The sequence below is a fragment of the Ambystoma mexicanum genome, chromosome 6p (assembly GCF_040938575.1).
Source record: "Ambystoma mexicanum isolate Mex_15411 chromosome 6p, UKY_AmexF1_1, whole genome shotgun sequence".
NCBI lineage: Eukaryota > Metazoa > Chordata > Amphibia > Caudata > Ambystomatidae > Ambystoma > Ambystoma mexicanum.
In genome coordinates, this window is record NC_090935.1 from 1,425,720,578 (window position 1) to 1,425,747,590 (window position 27,013).

At 43.4% G+C, this 27,013-nt stretch overlaps 1 long non-coding RNA gene across 3 annotated transcripts in view; it reads right to left on the reverse strand.

Moving 5' to 3' along the window:
• Positions 1-27,013, reverse strand: part of LOC138511055 (uncharacterized) — an 804,004-nt gene that overhangs the window by 562,637 nt on the left and 214,354 nt on the right. For all 3 annotated transcript variants that reach the window (XR_011280562.1, XR_011280563.1, XR_011280561.1), the window contains 2 exons: positions 15,913-16,026; positions 15,716-15,816 (listed from right to left, as the gene is read on the reverse strand). This is a non-coding gene — a long non-coding RNA (uncharacterized lncRNA). The remainder of the gene's footprint in view (positions 1-15,715; positions 15,817-15,912; positions 16,027-27,013) is intronic.

The following is a 27,013-nucleotide window of genomic DNA, read 5'->3' on the forward strand; positions in this document are numbered from 1 at the left end:
ATATGCAAACTATCGATGTCTATTGTTAACACTCCTATGCATTTTGTACCCGTTTTAGGTTTTGCTAACCCCTACGGAAGTTGAGTTTTTAACTACAAACCGGTGAAAGGTTGGGGCTACACATTACATTTTCTTCTTTAATGTAGGAAATGACTGGCCTAAGTGCACAGCAGTGAATCTGTCTGTTCAGGCCTTAAAGACACTGAAAACGGTTTTGTAATTTTGTTTTTATATATGGTAACAAAACAGTGGATAGCAAACCCTATCCTATCTAGAGAGAGAAGAATCTACTCTCCAGAATAACATCTACATAGACTTGCGTGCTGCCTCCTGAATTAAGTTGGTTAGTCTGATGGAGCTTTCTTGAATGATAAAGAACAATGAGAATGAGTGTTCATTATGAAACAAGGTTAGTAAGCTGACCCTGTCACAAGGGGATAGCAACCCCTTTCAGCCTGTGGCAGGAAGCCTACCAGGGTGGAAGTCAGAGCCAGTCCTATCCCAGAGAGCGACTGTGACAGCTGAGGGGTCCCCATTTCCTGTCTCCTTTCTAAGTGCCTACCTTAGCAGTACCAACTTGACAAAAATGCTGGACAATGTATATCTTTTTCTTGTAGACCTGTCATAGAAGTGGCAGCAAGACTACTCACTGAATAGCAACCCATTAGTACCCCACACATCGCTTCAACAACGACAGGGCCAACCAGAAAACAGATAGGGAAAAAGGAAAGAATATGAGACACTACGTGGCTTTCCCTGCTGCAGCGCAAAGCTCTCCAGCCTAGATGCGCAGAATCAAAGTGGAGGGAAAACACATTCACAGAAGGATCCAGATTGCCTACATGGCTCTCCCAAATCCTGCGCAATGCTCCCCAGCCACAGCTAGCAGAGCCACTGCATTTGCAAGGCCAAGCTAGACCACCAGGGACAATTACTAGAGCTGGAAGCACTCAACCAGACTATACATACCTTGGGGTATCCGCACTGCGGGCCCCTGACACACACACGGACACTCTGCAGGAGGTGCCTCCAACGTTGACACGCATGGGAAAAGGTGCAAGGCTTGAGCCGCTCTTTGTAACTTTGCATTCTTGTAACTCTTCCACAGCAGGGAAGACAGGGCCATATTGGCAAGGCTCAGTAAACCAATCAGAAGATAGCTAGGAGGATAACAGAGGCAACAGTAAACAGGAAGGTGTGAGTTGTTCGGGCGAGTTTCTAGGATGAGATGGTAGCAGACTAATAGACAAGCAGGAGGAAGGATGGTGGCTTGGAGTGTGGAGGCGATTTTTTGAAGCAGGTGACACGTTGTTTGGTGAGAGCAAGTGGTGCTGTGTGGTGAGTGTGCCTGCAAGACTAGTTATGTTATGTTAAAGGTACTTATATAGCGCACCATCACCAACAAAATTGGTCCCCAGGCGCTCAGGTGGATCTGTAAACGAGAAGGTGGGATGGATTAGTAAGGTGAAGAGGGAGTAGCATAGTGAGAGGAGTGGTGTACTGTTGGCAGCTTCAACTCGGTAGACACAAGGTGCTGAGCTTTGGTGCGAGTATTGGATCGGTGTCAGTGCACGTGTGCTGTTGGTGCGGCTTATGTGTTGTTGCGGTGTGGTGCAGTGCGTGCAGCTTGTTGTGCAAGAGATAGTTGTGAGTTTTTTGAGTGAGATAAGTATGCAGAGAGTTTGAGCTTATATTGGTTAGTGGGTTATATGACATTTAACATGCTAACATTCACAGTTCTGTCTAAGTGTAGTACTTGCTGATCTACATAATTTCGTCTAAGTGTGGCACTTGCTAACCTTCAAAATAATTATCTAAATATGGGGTAGGATAATGTTCTCAATTCAAGTGTGGCATATGCTAACATTCAAGTTCCATCCAGGTGTGGCAGATGCTAACTTTCGCAATCCTGTCTAGATATGGCGCAGGCTGATGTTCTCAATTCTATCCAGGTGTGACACTTGTTAACATTGACTAGTATGTTAGGATGCAGTGCAAGGCAACATTTCAAATACTGTCATAGTGAGTGATATTATTAGAGAGAGTGTAGGGAGTGAGCGGGAAGTATAAGAGTAAAATTAGTGTTACTGGGGTGAAGGTGGGTTGGAGTGGAGGTAGTAGTACTGTGGAGGAGGGATTAGTAATTTGGGGTAGTGTGGAGGATGGATTAGTAACATTGAAGGGTGGAGGCAGTAGAATGAATGAGACACATGAGAGGGAGAGAGGAGGAAGGCTAGGGGAGTGGAAGGAGTGAAGGAGGGTGAAGTTGGGAGTAGGAGACTAGAAAGAGGAGAGTAGTATACCAAGACAGGGGGTCTCATTACGGGTCCGGCGGTAACCCTGGCGGTAATACCAGCAGGTTGCCGCCAGACCCATAATAATTTACTGGCACCTGACTTTCCGGTGCCACCGGCTCATTAAGAGTCCGGCGGCCCGGGAAGTCAGGCTGTAATTCCCCATTCCCATACTCTATGGTACTGGGGAAAAGGAAGCACCAGAACCGTTCCTAACGGTGCCGGTGCTTCCATGACTGGTTTGCCTACCGTGGCCGCTGCACCCGGCAGGGTCAGACCTGTCGGGCACAGCTGCTCCGGCAGGCAGACTCATAGTTTGCTGGTCCGGAAATAAGGGTGCCAGTGAGCTTACCAGCACCCTTGTTTCCAGACCGGCAAACTCCTAATGAAGCCCAGAGAATAAGAACATCAGGGCGTAAGAGGAAGAAGAGCGAGTTGGGTAAATTGAGTGAAAGGAACATCCCTAGAACCTCTGTTAGCTACTCAAATACATGATAGCGCAGGGCTAGTTTAGAAAGTCCCATATGCAGTCTAGATAGAACAATCCATTGCCTTTAGGTTATCCCAATCGGCCGGCCTAGAAAATAGAGAGCAGGGATTCATATTCTCCATATACAAATCGGGCACTAGGGGCGATCTACACTCAGAGAACAGAAGGAAAATCTGAAGCCCGAGATTCCTTGATGACTGTGAGCATTGAGCCCTTAGATTGAGAGATTTGGGAGATAGGATTGGAATTAAAATTCCTAACTCTCTATGCTTTACCTGAACAATCTGAAGGCTCCTGGGAATACGCCAGGTCAAAACGAAATCCAATTGAAACCAACCGGCTGGAAGAATCCACCGTCCTGACAGACAACTTCAGAAGTTGTTGATTAGACCAAATAAGGGTGTCCCGAGCTAAACAAGCAAGTAGAGTCAGGCCCAAGGCAGTGTGGAATGGACTGCAAGACTTCTCAACTAGCACATTCCTGCAGTGGAAGCGCCCTAAAAGCTCAGATGAGGAAGAAGAGGTAGTATTACCTTAAAATCGTGAGAAGGCCCCTATTCTGTGAGAGACAAGCTTCCAATAGAGGGCTTTCTGAGAGTCCTGATGGAGGGTCAACGTACTATCATTCAACAACACCAAGAAACACTCACAGCTTTATAGGGTATGTTTATCAACCTGCAGTACCTCCAGCAATCATTTTGAAACTTGGCATTGGAGTAGATCTCTTTGGTTTTTTTGTGAACTTCAAAAGGGTCTCAGATTCAGCACAGTGGCATTGTGATCACTGGGCCTAGTACATCACTACATTGCTGGATGAGGAAGCCCAACACACACTCCAAGCCTTAAATCCCATTGGGAGAACTCCATATGAAGAACTGAACAAAATATGGTTACATGTGATTACAACAAATCAATAAATAGTGAATGAAATAATACTGAAAAATAATATCAATTTTTTTTTAAATTGGGGAGTGGGCTCCCCAAACCCTCGTTTCCACACACTTAACCACACCCGAACCACCCCCCACACTTAATAATCCCTTACCCCCACACCCCATATATTTATTTTTCATTGATCTTTGATATTATTTCATTCATTTTTTTATTTTCGTTATTATCACTGCATACTGAAAATATCAGCAACTGTTCTTACTAGTGTGTGAGCTCAGGATTGAGATAAGAAGAGATGAGGCCTGTCCCCTCCAGCCTACACTGTGCAAGAGGAAGAATGTCTCCAAGGAGGACCAAAGCCCTGAGAGGAAAAATCCAGCAGAACAAAACCCTTTGATAGAGTACATAAGGACCTTCCCAGGACAGGTATGTATGCAAAGAGGGGTGTCCAGGAGCTGGTTAGTAATATACAGAAGACCTGGAAGGACAAGAATTCATAGAAGAACAGGATGTTCAGGCACTAGAAGGAAGCCGGAGAAGAAACCCAGAAGCAGGTGAGGTACACCAAGAAAGGAAGAGTGGGGCAGAGGACTGGAGACGGGAAGAAGCAGCAGGAAGCAAACAAGCAGAAGTAGGAAAAAAGGAAGGAGAGGCAGGCAGGGAAAGGCAAAGCAAAAAGCCGGAAGAACTTAACGCAGTAGTTGTGACACACCAAGTTCCTTGTTTATTCCTGTATCACTTTCGGTGCTCCGTAGGTCATGGCCACGATCATTGTAGAGGATTGTGTAACTTGCGTAGTGCATGTAGGGTAGTGCGGCCGCCACCTTAGGATGGGACAGCGAAGATGATGCCAGCACTGCCATAAAAAACAGCACAGTAGGTCTGGGTCCCAAAGCCGGCACAACCTTGTTTCCAAGTACAGACGTGAGGAAGTTAGAGAAGAACGCATTGTCCACCAGGACTCAATGGACAACTATTTTTGATTCTACACATGTACGTGTAACTGTACTGTAACCTATCACTAAATGCAATTAATACACATGCATCACTTAAATTAAATAACTACTGGGTACATTGGTTGATTGATTACAAGTCAAATAAATCACATTGGATTACAGCCAATCAACTTTATTTCAGGGGAAATGCCCATAAAAGCATAATACACAGCACATCTAACAATTAAAAAGGATGGGAAGAGAAGAAAAAATTGCTTACACCTGGTAATGTTTGTTAGAGTGGATGTTCCTCCCATGTATTCCTCATCTTATGATATCTCCCTCCAGCGTCAGCTGCTTCAGAATTTTCTTTCCGTAGAGGGTGCTGTGCATCGTCGACTCGATGTCCCTCGAGGGCCTCCACCTGCTCTCGACGATGCCATCACCCATGGTATATATAGCACGCACCACGCCCGTTACTTCAGTTCCTAGTTTTCCCCTCTCTGGTACCAGAACACTGGCTTTCGCAAGGCCAAAAGACCAGGCATTTAGGTAAGAAAGGTGAAATACACAGAAATTCTACTGAGGGGTAGGATGGGAGGGGCGTTGATATTCCTCCCTGTGGGAGGTGCATCCAGTTGAAAGAACATTACCAGGGTTAAGTAATTTGTTCTTCAAATGGATTGTGTTCTCCCACGTATTCCTCATCTTTGATAGACTCCCAAAGCAGTCTTGTGTTTGAGGTGGGAGTAAGAAATTATGATTTATCATTAAAGCTGTGAAGCACAGCCTTTCCGAATCCTGCCTCCTGTCCTGATGCAGAGTCCAGACAGTAATGTCTGGTGAAAGTATGTAAAGAGGACCAAGTGGCTGCTGCACAGATATCCTGTGCCGGTACCCCTCTCGACAAGGCTGATGAAGTCGCCACAACACTCATCGAATGTGCTCGCAAGCCCACAGGGATGTTCTTCCCAGCCCAATTGTAGCACTCAGTGATGCACAGAATTATCCAATGGGATAAAGTTTGTATTGTCACTGCAAGACCCCGTTTGTGTCCAGTGTACCCAACAAACAACTGGTTGTCTTGCCTCACCTTAGATGCAAAAGCTTACAGCCCTTTTGGTGTCAAGTTGATGAAGTCTCTCCTCTTACTTACCAGGATAAGTTAGTTGGAGGGTAAAAGGTTGGTAAAACCATTTTCTGGGAGAGGTGAAATTCCAAAACCACCTTTGGGAGAAAAGTGGGTTGGACGCTCAAAACAACTTTTTCCTTTAAGAAGGTTGCAAACAACAGTTTGCATGACAAAGCTTCCAACTCACTGTCTCTGCCGGCTGATGTTATGGCTATTAAGAAAACTGTCTTCAATGTAAGCATCCTTACAGGACAAGAATGAAGAGGCTCAAAAGTAGCACACATAAGATATTTCAAAACCAAATTTAAATCCCAAACGGGAACCACAAAAGGGACTGGAGGGAACACATTAGTGAGCCCTTTCAGGAATTGCACCTTAATAGGTATTCTGAACTAAGATGCCCGTTCAGTCATGCGCTTAAAGATAGAAAGCGCTGCCAAGTATCCATTCACAGTGTCAATCTGGAGCCCCAGATTGGCTAGATATAGTAAGAAAGATAACACCATCGGTGTATCGCACAGAAAAGTGTCCATATTCTTATCTCTGCACAAGCTGTAACACTTATTCTAATGTTGGAGATGCAGAGATTCCATTGCTGGTCTTCTGCCCGAAAGAAAAACTTCCATCACGTTTTCCCAGAGATCGCAATCCTTATATCTGGATAGAGAACCCGACCCTCCTCTTGCGAGAGAAGACCCTCTCTTTACGGAAGGCGTATTGGAGGACAGATGGACATGTCTAGAAGGTCCATATCATCCTAGCCCAATCCGGATCAATCCGGATCATGGATTTCGCGAATCTCCTCAACCTCCTGATAACATGATGGATGACAGGGACTGGAGGAAACAGAAACAGGAGTGGATTCTCACAGTCCACTACGAACACATCCGCTAGAGCTTCTACCAGGGGAAATTCCCTGGAGCAGGACAATTCACACTTCCTGTTGACAATGGACGCATAAACAGATCTACTTGAGGAGTTCCCCAAAGGGTGAAGATATCTTAAAGGACTTCCTGAGCTAGGTCCCACTAGTGGCAGACTGTGCTCTGCCTACTCAGAATGTCTGCCGCCTTGTTGGCTAGGTGAACTGCTGATAGGGGGTTTCCTTCTTAAATTGCCCAGTGGCCACCAATATCATGGTGACTAGTTCCTGGTTCATCTTGTGCTCAATCTTGTTGAGGAGGGGAGTTGGGGGAAAAGCATAAACACATTTCCCTGACCATGTTATCCAGAGACCGTTCCCCCTGGATTAGTTCTGAGCGTACCTGGAGGCGTAATCTGAGTTCTCCAGAATTGAGAACAAGTCGATCTCTGGGAATCCACATTCTGTGAAAACATTGGAGACAATGTTTTCGTGTAGTCGCCATTCGTATTCTAAGGGCAATGGGACGTTCCGGCTGAGCATGTCTGCCAGAAGATTGAGTTCCCCTGGAACGTGTTGAGACAATAGAAACATCCTGTGTTTGAGAGTCCATTTCCAAATGTTCTGAGATTGTTTCGACAGCCCTGGAGAATGAGTGCCCCCTTGCTTGTTCAGGTAGTACATGGCTGTGGTGCTGTCCATGAGGACCAGCACCGTCTTTCCCTGTAACTGCGTCTGAAAGGACTTCAGTGCTTTGAACACCGCTAGCAGCGCCAAGAGGTTTATGTGGTCGGAAGCTACTGCTGAGGGCCAAACCATGTGAGCCGTTTGTTGAAGGAGGTGAGCCCCCACCCTGTGAGAGATGCATCCGCCGTGAGAGTGGCTTCTAATGCCGGGTGGTGAAGGTTTTCCCCTTCAAGAGGTTTTCCCTCGACTACCACTGCAGAGAGAGAACGAGGGCTGCTGAGACAACCACTAGATCGTCCCACTGTCCGCTGGCCTGACATCACTGGCAAACGTGCGTGAGGAACCAAGTAAATGCAGGACGCCATCATCCCCAACAGTCGCATGGCCTTGCGTGCCGTCACCTCGTCACTGGTTACATACTGAGGGATCTGAAACAGCATGTTTTGAACCCTCTCTTTGGAGGGGAAGACGAGGCTGTCTTTTGCCCAAATAAGAGCCCCTAGAAACTACTTGACTTGGCTGGGTTCGAGGCTGGATTTCTTCTCGTTCATGGATAAACCCAGACTGAATAAGAGGTCGACCGTCTTTTGAGTATTTGACAGCAATGTTTCATAGGAGTCCCCTATTATGAGCCTGTCGTCGAGGTAAGAAACTGGGATGGATTGCCTGCGCAGGTCAGCTGCTGCAACTGCCAGAACCTTTGTAAATACTCTTGGGGCTGAGGCAATGCTGAAGGGAAGGACCTTGCCCTCTATCATGAACCTTAGGTATTTTCTTTGTGCAGGCAACATTGAAATATGAAAGTATGCATCTTGCATGTCCAATGTTGCCATGTAATCTGCCTTCCTTATTAGAGGAATCACTTCTTGCAGCGTTACCATACAAAACCTTTGGGGTTTGACAAATGTGTTCGCTGAGCGCAAGTCTAGTACAGGGCACATGGCAAAATCTTTTTTTTTCGTTTACTTGTAGAAAGGGGACGACTTTGATTACGCCCTTTTCCTGCAGGATCTTGACCTCTTGTAGAAGCATCTTGCGGTGTTCCGGTGTTAGGCGCCTGGATCTTGGAGGTCTGAATCGAGGTGGCCGGCTGAACTCGATGCAATAACTGTGGGTGACGGTCTTGAGCATCCATTGGTCTGAGGTAATACCCCTCCCATGCATGCAGGAATGATGTCATGCATCCCTCGACAGGGGAGGCATGGGAGGGGACCCGGATCCAAGAGAAATTTTTGACCGGAGGCCGGGGAGCCTCTGGGGGTGGCATTGCGGCCCCTTCCTTTCCTTCAGCGTTGTCCCCTGGGAGGGTAAGTACTAGGAGCAGCAGACCCCTGTCCTGAGGACCAATTGTTCCCTGCGCCATATTAATTGTGTGTGTAACGGAAATAGGATGGACCGCGAAAGGAGTGGCAAGAACTTCCCCCTCTCTGTTGAAAGGGCCTTTGAGTAATCTGATTCAAAGTTTTTAGAGTCTCGTGTTCCTTCTTGGTGGTCTCTAGCGCCTCGTCAACAGCCTTTCCAAAAAGGTTGGAGTCTTCCACAGGTTTGTTGATCAACGACACTTGTGTCTTCGGTTTGAACCCAGAGTTATTCAACCAGGCGTGACGTTTTAAAAGGGTACCCTGGGCCAAGGTTTGACCCGCTGTCTCAGCAACATCCAAGGTGTTCTTGAGAATGTTGTGATTGACATGTTTACCCTTGGACATGATAGCAAGCAGGCGAGAGCGCACTCGTTCGGAGACCTCCTGCAGACCCTCCTGCAGCTGGTTCCAATGGACATCGGAATAGCTGGCAACAATGTGGTATTGTTGGCTATGCGTTTGGAGTATGCGGCTGCTGTGGGGATTCTTTTCCCCACAGCATACCATTTTCTACATTCTTTGTCCGGTGGTGAGTCACCCTTAGACAAGGGGACCCCAGCCCTCTTCCTTGTCATCGTGACCACCAGAGAATCCAGGGTGGCATGACCCCTAATATATAGGGGGTCAGTAGGGGAGGGTCGAAAAAAAATTCTATCCGTGGGTTAACAGCTCTGGTTTGAGAAGGTGTCAATAAGTAAGGGGCGATGTGCCTTTTGATGGAGTTAAGCAAAGGCATAGCCTGGCGAGCCGGAGGGTTTTCCTTCAAAATGTCCTGAATCTAGCACCGCCTCCTGCGTGGCTATCTGGAAATGTTCTGCCACTTTTTAAGAATGGCATTAAACATTTGGTCATCCACAGGAGAAGCCTGGTGCAGAGGTGGGGAGGAGGGAGGGTCAAGGCAGATAGTATCAGGATCTGGGGTATGGGTAGGGGACAGACAAGGCAGGTTATCATCGATTGACTGTTCATCCTCCCAATCTGGGGGAATGATCGAGAGGATCCTCAAAGCGATCATCGTCCTGTGAATAAGGGTCAAGGGGAACCTCCCCAGGATCTGTAAGGTCGAAGACCTCCTCATGGAGTGGGTCAGAGGTTCTTTGGAACTTGGTCACTGTAGTATAAGGGACTTCCTCACAAGGCCTTTTAGGAGCGAACCTCTCAGAAAAATCTACAAATTTCTCCAGCCTGTTCATGCACCCTTTAAATTTCTCCCTGGTCCATATAGATGAGCCAGTGGGGTCCAAAGGGGGAAAGGGTTCCTCCTGGGGCTAGAACGCCGGGATTTATCACTGAGAGTCTAAGATAATGACTGCAGACTCTCAGAATAGTCCTCCCGCCCTTCTAGGTGATCACAACATGTCTTTCAACGTATCTTTAGACTTATCCCTATGTTTACTAGCCGCTGAAACAATCTTAGCAAGACTCTCACTGATGTTCGCCGTTACAGACGGTTGCGTTGTAGATTTCAGCACAACCGGGGCCTTAAGCGTCGATGCGCTCTTAGGAGGCGTGTCGACGGCCTTGTGGCTGTTGGTGCTGGCGACCTTACTTGCAGAATGCCCTGATGCATGCCGCTGATGCGGTTGCAGGGAGTGTTGCCGATCACGCGAATCGGCGGGTGCTGTCGAGGAACCCGTCGTACCCATTGGCGCCTTGGACCGCTTCGACTGAGTGGTCGCAGCGGTACCGGGGGTTGTGTGCTTTGTCCCATGAGTGGTGGGTGCGTCCTCATCGCCGGGGTGTATCATCCCCATAGCAGGACTTACGTTGTGCCTAGCGGGGCTGGGGATGAGGTCAATGGCATCTGTATCGGAGCCATGGCCTTCACTTAGGTCTTCATCACACTCGCAGGCTGTGGCGGTGGGGGAGCTACCCTCAGCCTGCGACATAGCATAGGCCATCCACTGTTTGACATGACTCTCCTTGATTGTTTTAGGAAGAAAGGGCTTACAGTGCCGACAGTACGCCTCGTCTTGATTGAGGGGATGACACTTATTGCACCGATGGTGCTTGTCTTTTGAGGGGAATTTTCCCTTACACGAAGGGCAAAATTTAAATGGAGTCCTTCCCATAGCTCAGGTGTATTAAAGCGACGGAAAAACCAAAGGGGCAAAGAGAGGGGAGGTAAGTATTTTTATTTCTTTATGTAGCGCTCCTCTTTCAAAAGTGGCTTCTTTAGTCAGGAAAGCACATCAGTGCTGTGCTCTGAGAGCTGGTAAAAAATGATAAAAAATGTAAATAGGTCGGTGACTATTCCATATATTAATCTACTTCATTCTAGAAAACAGCGATTTTAAAGTTACCTTGTGTAAGCTCACATCAAATCATGTGCAGTAATGCCTTACTGTGGTATTTCTCTATGCTACGCACATGACCATATTTGAATTACTGTCCATTTTATGCGCTCCACAGGGGAACGTATTATGTAAACTGTTCTTTGTCAGATTCACCTTCAGTTGTAGACATGGTGTTTACACAGAGCTTCTGTCTCGTTTAGAAGCCGTTAGCTGTAAACGCAGCGAATAGCAATGTCCTTCTTTAACCTGTGTAGCAATCATGTTACTAAGTGCGTACATAGCGTTGAGAGTGTATTTGGTGGGGGCCATCTTGACAGGTGTTTGATACATATGAATCACCTTTGTGAATGCACAGGAACTTCTACAAAATGTCTTGTTGGCATGCTATTACATATATCCTATGACTGTTGTATGTCTGATGTAATGTCTGCTTTATTCTTACTCAAATAATATCAAATTCATTTTATTTCGTGATGTCTAGTTCATAACTCAGCTGTAATAGTTATTATCTAATGTGTTGTCATTCAGCAACCTTCATTATTGTAAAGAAAGAAATAAATTGTCTCTTTCCACATCTGTTGCTAGTAGATCATATTATATTGGAATCTATTCTCTTAATGACTAGTTCTGTCTATGTTTTCATTTAACCCCACTTTGTGACTTTTGGTTAAGAAAATAAGACGTGACTCTAGTCTTAAAAGTTTCAAAGTGTCATGGTGTTTATCATTACACACATTGATTTTTAATAGTATTGTCCATTTAAAGTCATCACATTTGTGTTCTGCTGCCAGGAAGTGTCCCAACATTGGGGCTGTTAACACTAAATTCCTGATGCAGCTTTTATGTTCAGTGATTTGAGTTTTTATTTTTCTTTCAGTTTTGCCCATGTAGATATTCCGGCATGGGCACCATATAGAATATACTAACCATGTAGTATTGCAATTTGTAAAACTTTTTGTAATCATGGTTTGGGCAGGCCTATGTCTACCTCATTGGATTTCTCTGTTTGTGGACAACACCTACACATTACTCAAGGACTGTGTCCAGTTGGTTAAGGCAATCCCCATTGCTCTGTTAGGGTCATTTGAGTATTAGGTTGTTTGCAAATATCATTATGCGTGTGTCATTCTTTTAGGTTTTTACACCTTTTATATGCACATCTCAGGCGTGTAATTGCATTTTTTCCTTTAGAAAGAAAATGCCAGTTTTTTTTAGACTATTCTTTTGATCTGATCTGACAACCGTGATGTCTTTGCTGATTGCTTTCTCTTTTCTGTATTCAAGCATAGCTTCTCGATTATTATTTAAAGCTCTTTTAAAAGCTCTCTTGATCATTTTTCAGGGTGTCCTCTTTCCTTTAGATTGGAGCTCAAGGTTGTACCTTCTTTTTCAAACTCTATTTTATTCTTACTGTTATGTTTTAGATGCAGAAACTGCCCGAAGACCAGATCTTCTCTAGTATGTTTAGGATGAAAGCTAGAAAAGGCCAGAAGAGAGTTTTTATCTGTTTCCTTGTGATAGGGTTTCACTTTCAATATTTTATTCATCTGGTCTGAATAGATGATAATGTCCAGAAAGTTAATGTTGTAATTACTATGGTTACTTCTGAATTTTAAATAAGGGTTATAAGGGTTCTGTTCATTTAACGTGAGAAAAATGTTTCATAACTGTTTAAATCACTGTTCCAGATGACGAGCACATCAGAAACCATATGTATCAAGTTAAGTGATCATGAGCCAAATACAGCGTATTTAAATTTGTGGTGGAGGTGTTCTCGGGTGCCATATTAAACAATTGAAGTGATTGATATGAATAACCTCCAGAGAGAGATATATAAATACACATTTAATTTATCTGTAATTCCAATACAAAGAGAAATCAATTTAATTACATTTTTATTAAGACAAAGAATAAAATGAATTAAAACAATGTGATAAATTAATGGTCCAATTCTTCTAGCTACAACAAAAAATAGTTTTAATCCAGATTCTTTAAGTATTTAAATACACACGTTTCTAAGGGTGGTTCGGATTGGTGGCTCTAGTAATCTTTAGAGCTACCACCTGGGGGCCTTTTCTTTATAGTGAATGACCAGAATGCAACACCAAACACCTGCAACATGCAATGGCTGTAAAGTGGTTGTCCTGGCAACCTAGGGCCAACAAATGTCTGTTTGGGGGCACCCCCAAGAGCCTGGGGGCAAGCCTGAAGATGACATATGGCAACAACAACAATGACCAAGGTTGATGTCCATTCACAGGAAACATCATAGTACAGTGATGCACAATCATCTTTCCCTACACAATGACACTTAGGGCCTCATCACGAGTTGGGCGGTAGCCCTTAAATGCACTGGTAACAGGGTTACCGCCGCATTTAAAGGTCCGCCCAATAATGAGTTTGGCATGTTTACCCCCAGCTCATGGGTGGGGGTAAACGTTCAATAACCATGAACAACAAAGACGTGCAACAGCACCCCTGAATATCTCCATTACACAGTTACGGTGCTAGGCCCTGAGCCGGGTATCAGAATGTAACAAGTTATTATCAACTCTGCCTGACCTATCTTCTCCACTTCCACCGGAATCCAGCAATTCCAAAATAAAATTGTAGTGAAAATTCTGTCAAGCTTCAGGCTCATAACCCACAGTCGCCTGGGGGAGTAATCATTTCTTGCCATTTTTAAAGTAACACCAACTAATGCAGTCCCAAACACATAATAGCAGTGCAGCAGAGCAGTAGGCCAGTCCAGACAAAATGTCCATGCCCCTTGAAGCAGAACAGTGATTCCTATTGCTCAGAAGTAACAAAGCTCTATGTGGTGGCCTTGAGAGCAACCACAGGGGGCTCAACTTTCAAGAGGCTACACACCTTTGTTGGAGCAACCAAATGGTCTTCCCGTGCTGCCTACAATCCCAAAAGTGACATCAGCATTGGGGAGAGACAAACCAATTTACCCTGCTAGAGCCAGAAGCTCCACAACATTACGGCAAGAATCTGTGGCATAATCAACTTACCCTTATTCACTAATTAATTAATTAAATTGAGGAAATGGAGTATCAAATACTTATATTGTAGTGTATGTTGTGTGTGATGTTTAAATACATGTACCTTACATTTTCAAGATACTCTTGATTATGTTTCAACTATGCTCCTCCTGCCTCATACCAGGTGGCATTTTCACTTGTCTTCTAGGCCTTCTGCGGACTGCCGCAGAAAGCCCTTTGCAGCCCTTCGTGGCATTTTTCACTGCCAGCAGCTTTTTAAACACAAGAGTGGCTGGGCATGTTTAACAGGGATCCACCACTTTCTTCAGAATGTGTAACAGGCTTTGCTGAAAACTGAAGGATATCAGCACCCAACAGCATTCCCTGCCACAGACTGACATGATTGTTTTAAAAAGAAGGGCGGCAGGCAGGTTTAACAGGGTTCCATCTCTTTCTCCACTAGGTGCTACAGGCTTCACTCAACACAATAGGATACTAGCACCAAACAGCATTTACCACTTCAGATTGCCCTTTTCAGTCCTTCGCCAAAGTGTTACTTCCCCGTGCTGACACTGCTACAACAGAGCCTCCCTTTTGTGTTTTAGGTGGTTTCTCTGTAGCTCCTGTAAATGTCCTTCCAACCCCTCGCCCCCTCCAAGATATTCAACTTTTCCTTATGTGATGAATGATCTGTTACCTTCTCACTGTGTCAGCCTATCATCTATATTATTTGTGGGTGTGTGGCTTGGCGAAGCGTTGTTCCTTATTCAATTCCACCTCGTTTCACCCATCTGCACTGAATTCTGCATAGTTACCTGCCAGGACCCACTGGACATTACTGGCTACATGACATTTGGACACACAACCCCTTTTGCCGGATTTCAACAAAAATCAAAATGTGTTTGTGGGTTTGTGGCTTAGCAAAGCATTGCTATTCAAACAGGGAAGGACATCAGGGATATACAACAAGGCCAATCCTGGTAAATCAATGCATATCACACACTTTACAGACCTTGTGTATTTGTGACTCCATGCCTGAAATTAGTACAGGTAGTAACAATGAATGAAGGAGTGAGAAATTATTCAATTTACTCTCTCTAAATAGCAAATATATATTTTCAATTTATTTTTACAAAAAACACAGAAACAATCTTTTTTAAATTATTCATTTTCTTTGCAAATGTTCAGTGCACTCCAAAGTGATCGGTGCTTAATTAAACATTACACAGACAATAACTTATCAATTTAAAAATATTTCACATACATTGGTATGTTAACAGCAGAACTTTGAGAACTGTATTAAGGTTGTCTTCCAACTAATTGCTTCTAAAGACAACATGCACCTCAGCAGAGACTGCTTATTGAACACCCTGTAAAATAAGGTTGTAGATCTTAACCCAATATGTTTCATTCCATTAAGATTTGATTAAACATATCTTTAAGATAAAGTTTTAGTCCAATGCCGACTTTTCTTTATTCTATGTTCCAAATGTGGCTTTATTCCTTGCAGTTGTGATTGCTATCTGTATCATAAACACACAAAACAGCTAAAATGACTTACACATATTTGAATGACCTTAAATTAATATAACAGTCTATTAATTTTGCTTACCTCTTCTATTCTTTGAATGAGGTAAGTCAAAGAGAATCAATTCTTCTATTTAGCTTTCTCTATAGGAACATTAAAAAAATGACCCCTATTAGTGTTGACTATATGCTACATACTTGTGTGTAGTAGCTTATTGGGTATTCTGTGTATTATCACTTGAAGGCACTTACTTATTTAGATCATCTTGCTGTTCATCACTTTTATTCACTGCTGCATACGGAAATCATACTTCCTTAATTTTTGTCTGTCACACGTTTTAGTGCTGGTGACTCTGTAATGACATAAATATGTCTTATTCATATATTGTCCTATCACCTCTTTAACTCTAAGGGGTTAGCGTGCACATACACATTTTATTTGTACTTACATAGTATATGGAGCCAATTCTCTTTTATAAGGATTTTTATTTCTTTACGTAGCGCTCCTCTTTCAAAAGTGGCTTCTTTAGTCAGGAAAGCACATCAGTGTTGTGCTCTGTGAGCTGGTAAAAAAGGATAAAAAAATGTAAATAGGTCGGTGACTATTCCAAATCAACTTCTTTCTAGAAAGCAGCGATTTTAAAGTTACGTTGTGTAAGCTCACATCAAATCATGTGCAGTAATGCCCTATTGTGGTATTTCTCTATGCTACGCACATGACCATATTTGCATTACTGTCCATTTTGTGCGCTCCGCAGGGGAACGTATTAAGTAAACGGTTCTTTGTCAGATTCACCTTCAGTTGTAGACATGGTGTTTACACAGAGCTTCTGTCTCGTTTAGAAGCTGTTAGCTGTAAACGCAGCGAATAGCAATGTCCTTCTTTAACCTGTGTAGCAATCATGTTACTAAGTGCGCACATAGCGTTGAGAGTGTATTTGGTGGGGGCCATCTTGACAGGAGTTTGATATATATGAATCACCTTTGTGAATGCACAGGAACTTCTACAAAATGTTGTGTTGGCATGCTTTTACATATATCCTATGACTGTTGTAGGTCTGATGAAATGTCTGTTTTATTCTTACTCAAATAATATCAAATTCGTTTTATTTCGTGATGTCTAGTTCATAACTCAGCTGTAATAGTTATTATCTAATGTGTTGTCATTCAGCAACCTTCATTATTGGAAAGAAGGAAATAAATTGTCTCTTTTCACATCTGCTGCTAATAGATCATATCATATTGGAATCTATTCTCTTAATGACTAGTTCTGTCTGTTTTCATTTAACCCCACTTTGTGATTTTTAGTTAAGAAAATAAGACGTGACTCTAGTCTTAAAAGTTTCAAAGTGTCATGGTGTTTATCATTACACACATTGATTTTAATAGTATTGTCCATTTAAAGTCATCACATTTGTGTTCTGCTGCCAGGAAGTGTCCCACCATTGGGGCTGTTAACAATAAATTCCTGATGCAGCTCTTATGTTCAGTGATTCTAGTTTTAATTTTTCTTTCTGTTTTGCCCATGTAGATATTCCGGCATGGGCACCAAATAGAATATACTAACCATGTAGTATGCAATTTGTAAAACATTTTGTAATCATGGTTTGGGCAGGCCTATGTCTACCTCATTGGATTTCTCTGTTTGTGGACAACACCTACACATTACTCAAGGACTGTGTCCAGTTGGTTAAGGCAATCCCCATTGCTCTGTTAGGGTCATTTGAGTATTAGGTTGTTTGTAAATATCATTATGCGCGAGTCATTCTTTTAGGTTTTTACACCTTTTATATGCACATCTCAGGTGTGTAATTGCATTTTTCCTTTAGAAAGAAAATGCCAGTTTTTTTAGATTATTCTTTTGATCTGATCTGACAGTGGATTATAGGTGCTGACAACCGTGATGTCTTTGCTGATTGCTTTCTCTTTTCTGTATTCAAGCATAGCTTCTCGATTATTATTTAAAGCTCTTTTAAAAGCTCTCTTGATCATTTTTCAGGGTGTCCTCTTTCCTTTAAATTGGAGCTCAAGGTTGTACCTTCTTTTTCAAACTCTATTTTATTCTTACTGTTATTTTTTAGATGCAGAAACTGCCCTAAAACCAGATCTTCTCTAGTATGTTTAGGATGAAAGCTAGAAAAGGCCAGAAGAGAGTTTTTATCTGTTTCCTTGTGATAGGGTTTCACTTTCAATATTTTATTCATCTGGTCTGAATAGATGATAATGTCCAGAAAGTTAATGTTGTAATTACTATGGTTACTTCTGAATTTTAAATAAGGGTTCTGTTCATTTAACCGTGAGAAAAATGTTTCATAACTGTTTACATCACTGTTCCAGATGACAAGCACATCATCGATGTACCTTTTCCATAGCTTTAAATGATTTTTGTGTGGGTTGTCATCAGACATGATCTTTCTCCTCTCCAGGCTTTCAACGTAAAAAATAACTAAAGTCAGGGCAACAGCTGGGCCCATTCCTGTACCAATAATTTGGTGAAAGAAAGTATTGTTAAACATGAAATAATTTTCTGTTAACATTTCTGTGCACCATAATATAAAGGAATTAGGGGCCTGCCCACCTTCTCTTTTAATGAGTAGCAGCTCTTCCACCCTATTCAATGTGGTTTCCTGAGGTATCTTATACAATAAAATTCTATCCAGTCCTACAAGTAGTTCTTTCTGGCTGTCAAATGCATATCCTCCTATTAGATCGATAACATCAGTGGTATCTTGCATGAATGATGTCAAAAATCAGCTAGCTTCGCTAAAGGTTCCAATATGGAACCAGTTCCAGGCACGATTGGTTGTCACAGAGGTTTGACAAGTGTTTTATGCACCTTAGGTAGGGTGTAAAATTTAGGTGTATTTGGATCAATGGTAATCAGAAACTCTGCTTCTTTTTTCGAAGGCAACTTCCGATCTTGAGCTTTTTCTACTTTCGGGATTATTTGTTGTTTCAATCTCTCTATAAGGTTGTTTGCAATAATCTCACAGAAAGATGTGTCACTCAACTGGTGATCTCAACTGGTGATCACATTCTTTTATACAAGCTTTGCGATCTTGTAAAACGATGGCTCCTCCCTTGTCAGCTCTTCTCAAAATAATATTTGTATTACTTTTGAGTGACTGTATTGCTTGCCTTTCTTGTTAGAACTCTCTGGGCATTACTGGCTACGTGACATTTGGACACCCCACCCCTTTCCACGGATTTCAGCAAAAGTCAAAATATGTTTGCGAGTGTGTGGGTTTGTGGCTTGGCCAAGCGGTGTTCCTTATAAAATTCCACACAGTTTCACCCCGGTAATATTCAAAATATTTTGTCGCGCCCTATGTGATGTTTTGGATGCATTGGGGGTGCCATGTTCAAACTATGCAGACGACACCCAGCTCATTATATAGCTGAGCGGGGTCTACGAGAAAGATCTGGAGAATATAGAAAAGTGTATGAGGCCATCCAGGCCTGGATGATAATGAATGGTCTCTGTCTCAACGCTAATAAAACAGAGTTCATGATCTTAGGCTCGACACAGGCATGCACTACACTCGCAAATTTGTACGAGGGCTTCACTATAGAAAGTCATTACATCAAAATTGTTCCCAAGGTGAAGACTCTGGGAGTGATCCTGGAATCATCACTGGGAAACTCATGTAAATCATGTAGTTCAGAAAGCCCATTACCACCTAAGGCTGTTCAGACTAGTAAAGCCTTATGCATCGGCAGCAAATTGCACAATACTAGTCAGAGCTGTTATTATGCCAAGGTTGGACTATTGTAGTGCTCTACTTGCTGGAGCCAGTAAGAGATGCATCAAAAAACTCCAGATACTGCAGAATGATGCAGTCTGGATTATTAAGGGCACTACTAGACGGGACCCAGTATACATACACAGGAGAGAGCTTCATTGGCTCCCAATGGATGCTAGAATATGTTTCAAACTAAACACCATTGTACATAAGTGCCTGTATGGAAAAGCATCTCAATATTTACAGGAAGGATTGGTTCTGGAACACATTACCAAAGTTGCTCGGTCAAAGGACTCCATGCGCCTGACTCAGCCGAGATGCAAACGAGTCAGGGGTAACGGACGTTCCTTCGCCCCACAGGCTGGGGTGAGGTGGAACAAACATCCCCTAGAGAGGTGTTCGGAAGTAAACAATTCAGTTTTTAGGAAAGGTCTTAAAACATTACTGTTTGCCTAGATTGTAATATGTTGGTATAGTCTTTCCTTGTTTTTGTGTTTGCGCCCTGATGCCTGCGGGCTCTGGCACAATATAAACAAACAAACAAACAATCTGCACCAAATTGTACATAGTTACCTGTTAGGACCTTCCGGACATTACTGGCTTCATGACATTTGGACACTACAGCGTTTTCCCTGGATTTCAGCAAAAGTCAAAATGTGTTTGTGGGTTTGTGGCTTGGCAAAGCGTTGTTCCTTATACAATTCCACACAGCTACACCCATCTGCACCAAAATTTGCATAGTTACCCGTCAAGACCCTTCGGACACTACTGGCTACATGATATTTGGACAACACCACCTCTTTCCCTGGATTTCAGCACCTTCTCACATGAGACGGTTGCCTGAAATCGGCAAAACATCAATGTGGTCATACAAGGACCATTCCAGACACGAAGAACGAAACTCTAGGTCCTTACGGGACCTCGGAAACCATGTTTCAAGACCCTGGTATGCACTGTTTTTGAGATAACTGCACCGCAATGCACCACAATGAAATGTGCCATGCCAGGGTGAGGTGACAGGCAGGGAGAGAACACAGAAGGTCCCAGTATGCAGCAGCACACCAACTCTCGCCTCCCCCAACGTCTGCTCTGGGGTATGACAGCCAGCCCCACACACCCATTCTCAGTGTAGTTTACTTCAGGATGCAAAGCACATCAAGTGATAAGCGCTTTGGAACAGCGACCTACAGGATCATTGATCCGAGAGCGAGAAAAAGCGCAAGAGAGCTGTGATGTGCTGTTGGCAGCTTCAGTTCGGGTTACACAATTCACTGAGGGTAGGTGTGATTTTTCAGTCTATAGTTGTCATCTGCTGTAGTGCGAGGCCATCTGTGGTTTGTTTCGTTGTTGTGGTGTAGTGAAGTACATGTGTTTTGTTGTGCAATATAGGTATTGTATTTAGTTTAAAGTTTGAGAGGTGTGAGCAGTGGGATGAGTTGTTTTAGTGACTAAACTTCACAATTCTATCTAAGTGTGATGCACGGTTGATCTTCACATTTCACTCTAAGTGTGACACATGGCTAAAACTCACAATTCTATGTGTGACGCATGGCCAAACCTCACAACTCTATCTAAGTGTGGCGCATGGTCAATCTTCACACTTCACTCCAAGCGTGACGCATGGCTAATCCATTACTTACAAGCTTTTTGGGGCCAGACAGGCATTTTCACTGAATCCAAATGGTTTTGGAATAAGACGTCAACCTGGTCCTGGGCACACAAAAATGAGGTTCGATTGTCTCCCATTTTACAACATCTTTTGGTATGTCGTTCTCTGTGATTGCACTGGGGTCCAACCGTTGGATTTTTGGAGATTACAGTGCGTTTCTTGTTTATTGAAACGTATATTACAGTTTGAAGCATCATCACGCTTTAAGTGTTGAGACACATTAACTGGTTAAATTAAAAAGTAACCAAATTGACCTATTAAAGAAACAAGCTGGGCATTTCACAGGTATGACAGAGGTAGCATTGGACACCACCAGCACTCTTCTGTGTAAACATGTTCCTCTTCAAACTCCACTGTGAACCCCTATCTGCTTAGGAGCAATGTCACATAAAAGACTTCTATGACACACATTGCTAAAAATGGATGGATCAGCCGGTACTGGTTAACGATTTCTCTTAAAACACGACTCTGAATCAGACAGATCTTAGTAGCAAGCACTGAACTCAGGCATCACTCCTGCTAGTGGGTATTAGCTGTGTATATGACTTGTAACCAGCCATATATTTAGAATGAGAGTGGGAGTAAGATCAAGAGGTATCTTAGTTACTCTAATTGCAACGCATGAAGTTTGCCTCAGTTAATGCAACCACTCACTGGATAGGGAGGGATTGAAAGGAGACAGTGGGGGTCATTCCGAGTCGGGCGGTAGGGGATACCGGGCACCGGTAAGGAGACCAGTACCGGTAATCCCCTACCGCCCGATTCCGAGGTCCCCCAACGGGACCCGTAAGGGACGTTTGGCCAGACCACACGTCCCTTACGGGTCCCGTTAGGGGACCAGGGCGCAAATAACGGGCCTGCCATTCGCGAGCCCGTTATTTGCGCCCTTCCCATTCCCATTGAGCCCTATGGGGGCTCAAATGGGAATGGTTTGTTCAATGGGGACTTACCGGTCCCTCCAGGGTCGGAATGGACCGGTAAGTCCCCATTGAATGAGACCGGAGTCGGTACCAGTATGGGAGGCAGCCATGGAGCTAATTGCTCCATGGCTACCACCATACTCGGAATGACCCCCAATGAGTTAAATAGAGGCAAACCAACCCTGCAGGCTTTGATGATGCAGAGCAGTCGCTCTGTTTTATGGCCAACCACCCCTCTAGAGTGCCCATAAAGTTCCACTGCCCATCAAAACTGAAAAATTGCCAAAAGGGCATTTTTCACTTTGGGTACGTGTTGGCTCCTAAGAGATCAAACAGAGAATGGCGGCCATCTGAAACTGATAGAGATTTGGTAGGAGGGAGAGTCTGAGATTATAACATTCATCTAGTTATCAAGGAAACAACACTCATACATCCATTAAAAACACCTTGAAAGAGACGAAAAGGCACCCATACTAAAAAGGAGAGTCTAAAGCTAAACAGTACCAGTGTCACAGAAAACTACTTTTCGCTTCTTATTCCAAACATCACTCCTGCTTAATTTTCAGGTGTAGGAGTTAAAGATAAGGTGCAAGGAAGATACACATCCATAAAAAATATATATTTTTTAAACTGTCACCCCAAGTATATGCTTACAAGCAGCACACCATTTCTTACTCGCCAAGAGTCAAGTATCACTAGCCAGTTGTGACTGCAAATTTTGCACCCTTGTGTGCTATATGTGTAGAAGTGAGATGGCAAGTTGATTTTGTGGCTAAAACATTCGGATTGCACCAAGTTCCAGATTCAGTAGGCAAAAACAAGCAACAACTCACCCAGAGCACCATAGATTAACAAATAGAACGTACAATAGAAGCAAGAAGATGATCAAGAATAGAGCAATAATGTGCATAGGGCAAAGTGATTTTCCAGGGACAGAAGATTGAGTCTAAGGACAGATTTGAAGGCATAGATTTTAGTGATATTTTTGATACTGTATAAAGGGAGTTACAGTAGAGCTGGTAAAGAAGAGAAAAGGAGCAGAGGCAGGAGGCAGAGCAGGTGGGCTTCGGGAACAAAGAAATTGATAGGTTCTTGTAGTGAAAAGTATAGGGTGAAGAGTAGCGGATGATGGAGTAAGCAAGATATCGATGGACTAGGCAATTAATTAATTTAGTGATTAGTAGAGGAAATTTAAAATGGAATAAGTGAAGCATGCTGAGCCATCAGGCATGAATGTGGCGAACAAAGTTGGGAGAGGAGTAGGGGAGGATGTACAGAGTGTAATTTAAAAAGTTAGGAAATGTGTTAAGCGGTTGCTTGATGAAATGTTCTTATGCTGTGGGAGAGACTGCAGGCGAGTACGGCTTTGAACACCCGCAACGTGGCTTTCATTCCTGATATTTATGATTGTGAAAACTTGCTGAGTGGATTGCACACTGTGGGAGAGACTGCGGGCGGGTGCGCCTTTGATCTCCTGCAGCGTGGCGTTCAGTCTTGTAGGCTTTGGCCGTGCTGCTTTGGCACTGTATAAGTATACCTTCGTCACACAGCTAGCGAGAATCTGCGGGTAAGTGTGCCCCAGTTCTCCCGTAACACTGTTTGAGACAATTATTACTTTCTAAGTTTCGTCAATACTGGCAAAGTGTCTCTTGGGAACGGAGTACCTCCGGGTGAACTGAGTGGGATCCTCCTCAGGTTGGCTTCAAACTAGACAAGGTGTTGTGAGGTCGGCCTTGTTGGGGGAATTGTGCACAACAAATGTCAATACCACGGCCTCTCATTCAAAATCTTTTTTTATTAAAAATATGTATTAGTGCAAACATTCTTTCCCTATTCATCTCTTTTAGTAGAAGAGTTTAATTCGCAAGTGTTTCTTCTTTTTTTTCTCTCTTCATTCTCTCTCTATTATCTAAATTGGCTATTCTTAATAAATTAATTTGGCTTAGAATTTCATTAGGATTACTAAAAAAAACAACTCACCTGATGGTTGTAGACCTGGAAAGGGGTAGGAGCCTTAAAGGGATAGTCCAGTAAAACATTTTATTTTAAAAATAGATAGGCAACATTAAAAAAATAATACTAGCACTTTTTTTTAAAAAAACTTCCTATGTAAAATTTTGAGCTATTCAAGCTCAAAATTCGCAAAAGCAAGCACATGGGCGCATCCATTTTGTGAAATGGATGCCCGCCTGTGCTGGCTTTTGCGGCACTAATGAAGGAAAAGCCAGCCAGCTGTAGTAAACAAAAGCTACCGCTGGGTGGCTTTTCCTTCATTGGTGCCGGGACTCGGAGGACGGGGACCAGAGACCAGAGCAGGAAAGCTGCAGCTGAATCTCGGTAAGTGCTATTTTATTTTAAAAATTAGCACTAGCTGCGGTTTTTTGTCTAAGTTTTCCGGGCTGGAGGAGCCCAGAAAACTTAGAAATAAAACCGCAGCTTTAAAAACGTTGTATTTATGTTGGCGTTCGCTTTTGAAGCGACCGCAAACATAAATACAACGTTGTGTTTGAAAACGCTGCGGTTTTTCTTTCCAAGTTTCTCAGGCTCTTCCGGCTCGGAGGAGCCTGAGAAACTCAGAAAGAAAAACCACAGCATTTTCAAACACAACCGCGTTGTGCTTCTGCCTGCTGTGGCTATCACTTTGGGTCTCCGGTGCTCCCCCAGGGGAGCACCGGAGACCCAAAGTGAAAGCCAAGGCAGACAGAAACACAACACGGTTGTGTTTCTGCCTAAATCTACTTTCCCATTTGGGGCTCTCGGGCTCCCCACGGGGGGGCTCCGAGAGCCCCAAATGGGAAATCAGATTTAGGCAGAAACACTGCAGCATTTAGCATTTCCCATTTGGGGCTCTCGGCCCCCCGTGGGGAGCCCGAGAGCCCCAAATGGGAAATCAGATTTAGGCAGAAACACTGCAGCATTTAGCATTTCCCCTTTGGGGCTCTCGGGCCCCCCGTGGGGAGCCCGAGAGCCCCAAATGGGAAATCAGCTGTAGGCAGAAACACCGCGGCATGTAAACACAACCGTGTTGTGTTTCTGCCTGCCTTGGCTTTCACTTTGGGTCTCCGGTGCTCCCCTGGGTGAGCACCGGAGACCCAAAGTGATAGCCACGGCAGGCAGAAACACAACGCGGTTGTGTTTGAAAACGCTGCGGTTTTTCTTTCCGAGTTTCTCAGGCTCCTCCGAGCCGAAGGAGCCTGAGAAACTTGGAAAGAAAAACCTCAGCGTTTTCAAACACAATGTTGTATATATGTTTGCGGTTGCTTCAAAAGCGACCGCAAACATAAATACAACGTTTTTAAAGCTGCGGTTTTATTTCTAAGTTTTCCGGGCTCCTCCAGCCCGGAAAACTTAGAAAAAAACCTGCAGCTAGTGCTTATTTTTTTTTTAAATAAATAGCACTTACCGAGATTCAGCTGCAGCTTTCCTGCTCTGGTCTCCGGTCCCCGTCCTCCGCGTACAGCACCAATGAAGGAAAAGCCACCCAGCCGTAGCTTTTGTTTACTACAGCTGGCTGGCTTTTCCTTCATTAGTGCCGCAAAAGCAAAAGCCAGCACAGGCGGGCATCCATTTCACAAAATGGATGCGCCCATGTGCTTGCTTTTGCGAATTTTGAGCTTGAATAGCTCAAAATTTTACATAGGACGTTTTTTTAAAAAAAGTGCTAGTATTATTTTTTTAATGTTGCCTATCTATTTTTTAAATACATTTTTTTTTACTGGACTATCCCTTTAAGGGAGACAGTCCACACATAAAAAAAAAAATATGAACACATCAGTAAAGGCAGGCTCGTCTCTTATCGCAGTTCCAAAAACACTAACTTGCTGAATGAAGCCATAATTATTTCCGTTAGTGCTCCTTCCCAAATCATGATTGCTAATAATGAAATTGCTCAGGTCCCAATCAATTTTGATGAGGCTAAGGTTGCAATCATTCATAAAGATCTTAGTGATGACACTACGGGCCTAGAGGCCTTTGAAAAAGAAGGCACTTATTTGCCAAAACAACAACCTGGGAACTATATACCTCTATCACAACTGGATGATTCCTAGTGTTCTGTCACACAGGTGGACACACAGGATTTTTTACAATGTGCTGACAATAATTCTATCTCAGATGTGTCCATTTTAGCACCTGTGGTATCTAGTGAACTGGGGAAACACGTTCGATTGTCATTGGGTCCATCAAGACCACGTTCAAATCTCCGTTTTAAGGTTGATGTAGTCTGTTTATTTAATAATGTGGATGCTATTACCAATTGCTTAGAGAGAGGCACAATCAATAATTCACTGCATCATCCTCCTAGCTTTGTTCTTTTTGATGCTCTCTCCTCTCAAGTTAGAAGGAACTCACATATAGACAATATTCCTCCACATGAAGGCCTGAATGACTCACAGAGATGACCTCTGTATGACGGGCGGTGCCAAATCGGAATCTGCGGGACTATATATCCACACATCTAGGGGAAAACACTCAATCACACCATCCCACACCACTAGAACTAGAATTACACGATGTGAAGTCAACCTTAATTGATATGATGGCTAAAATAAATATACTGGAATATTTTATCCTGGCCTGTGGCTTAAACATTCTTAAAAAAAAGGACACGTTTGTGGAAAAAAGCCTGCAGAAATTTGGTTGCAACACAAACTCAAAGAGCTAATGGCGACTCTCTATCATCTTCCATAAAGGTATCAATTGATGTCCAGACCGCAAAAATAATAATGGCAAATAGCCACAGTGTGTCAAAGGCCTGACTTGGAGATAGCGGAGGTCCAGGTGTGTATGGAACAATATGCAAAATTACCTATGGAGGGTGCACTGCTTAGAACTAAGGGTCTGATTTAGGATAATGTTAATTCTAATAAATCCAAATTAATAATGCTGGAAAGGGACATTCAAAATTTGAGGCTCACTTTGGACGGGGCTCTCCCCATAGTGAATATAGAAACGAGTGCTCCAGTGAGTTAGGGTGACATAGATTCCTCTACACCAAATAGCCCATCACCACTGGTTGATTTAATATCACAGAGACAAATTAATACAGAGCAAGAAATGACAAAAAACTATTATTCAGTCAGAATCATCAAAATCTCCCTCACAAATCGCTTTAAACTTGGATAGAATCAGACGTAAAGAGAACAAAGCTAAAAGTAAAGCAAATAAGAACTCCAACAATTGCAAAGGGAAAAAAAACTAGAATATGCAGGCTACTAAA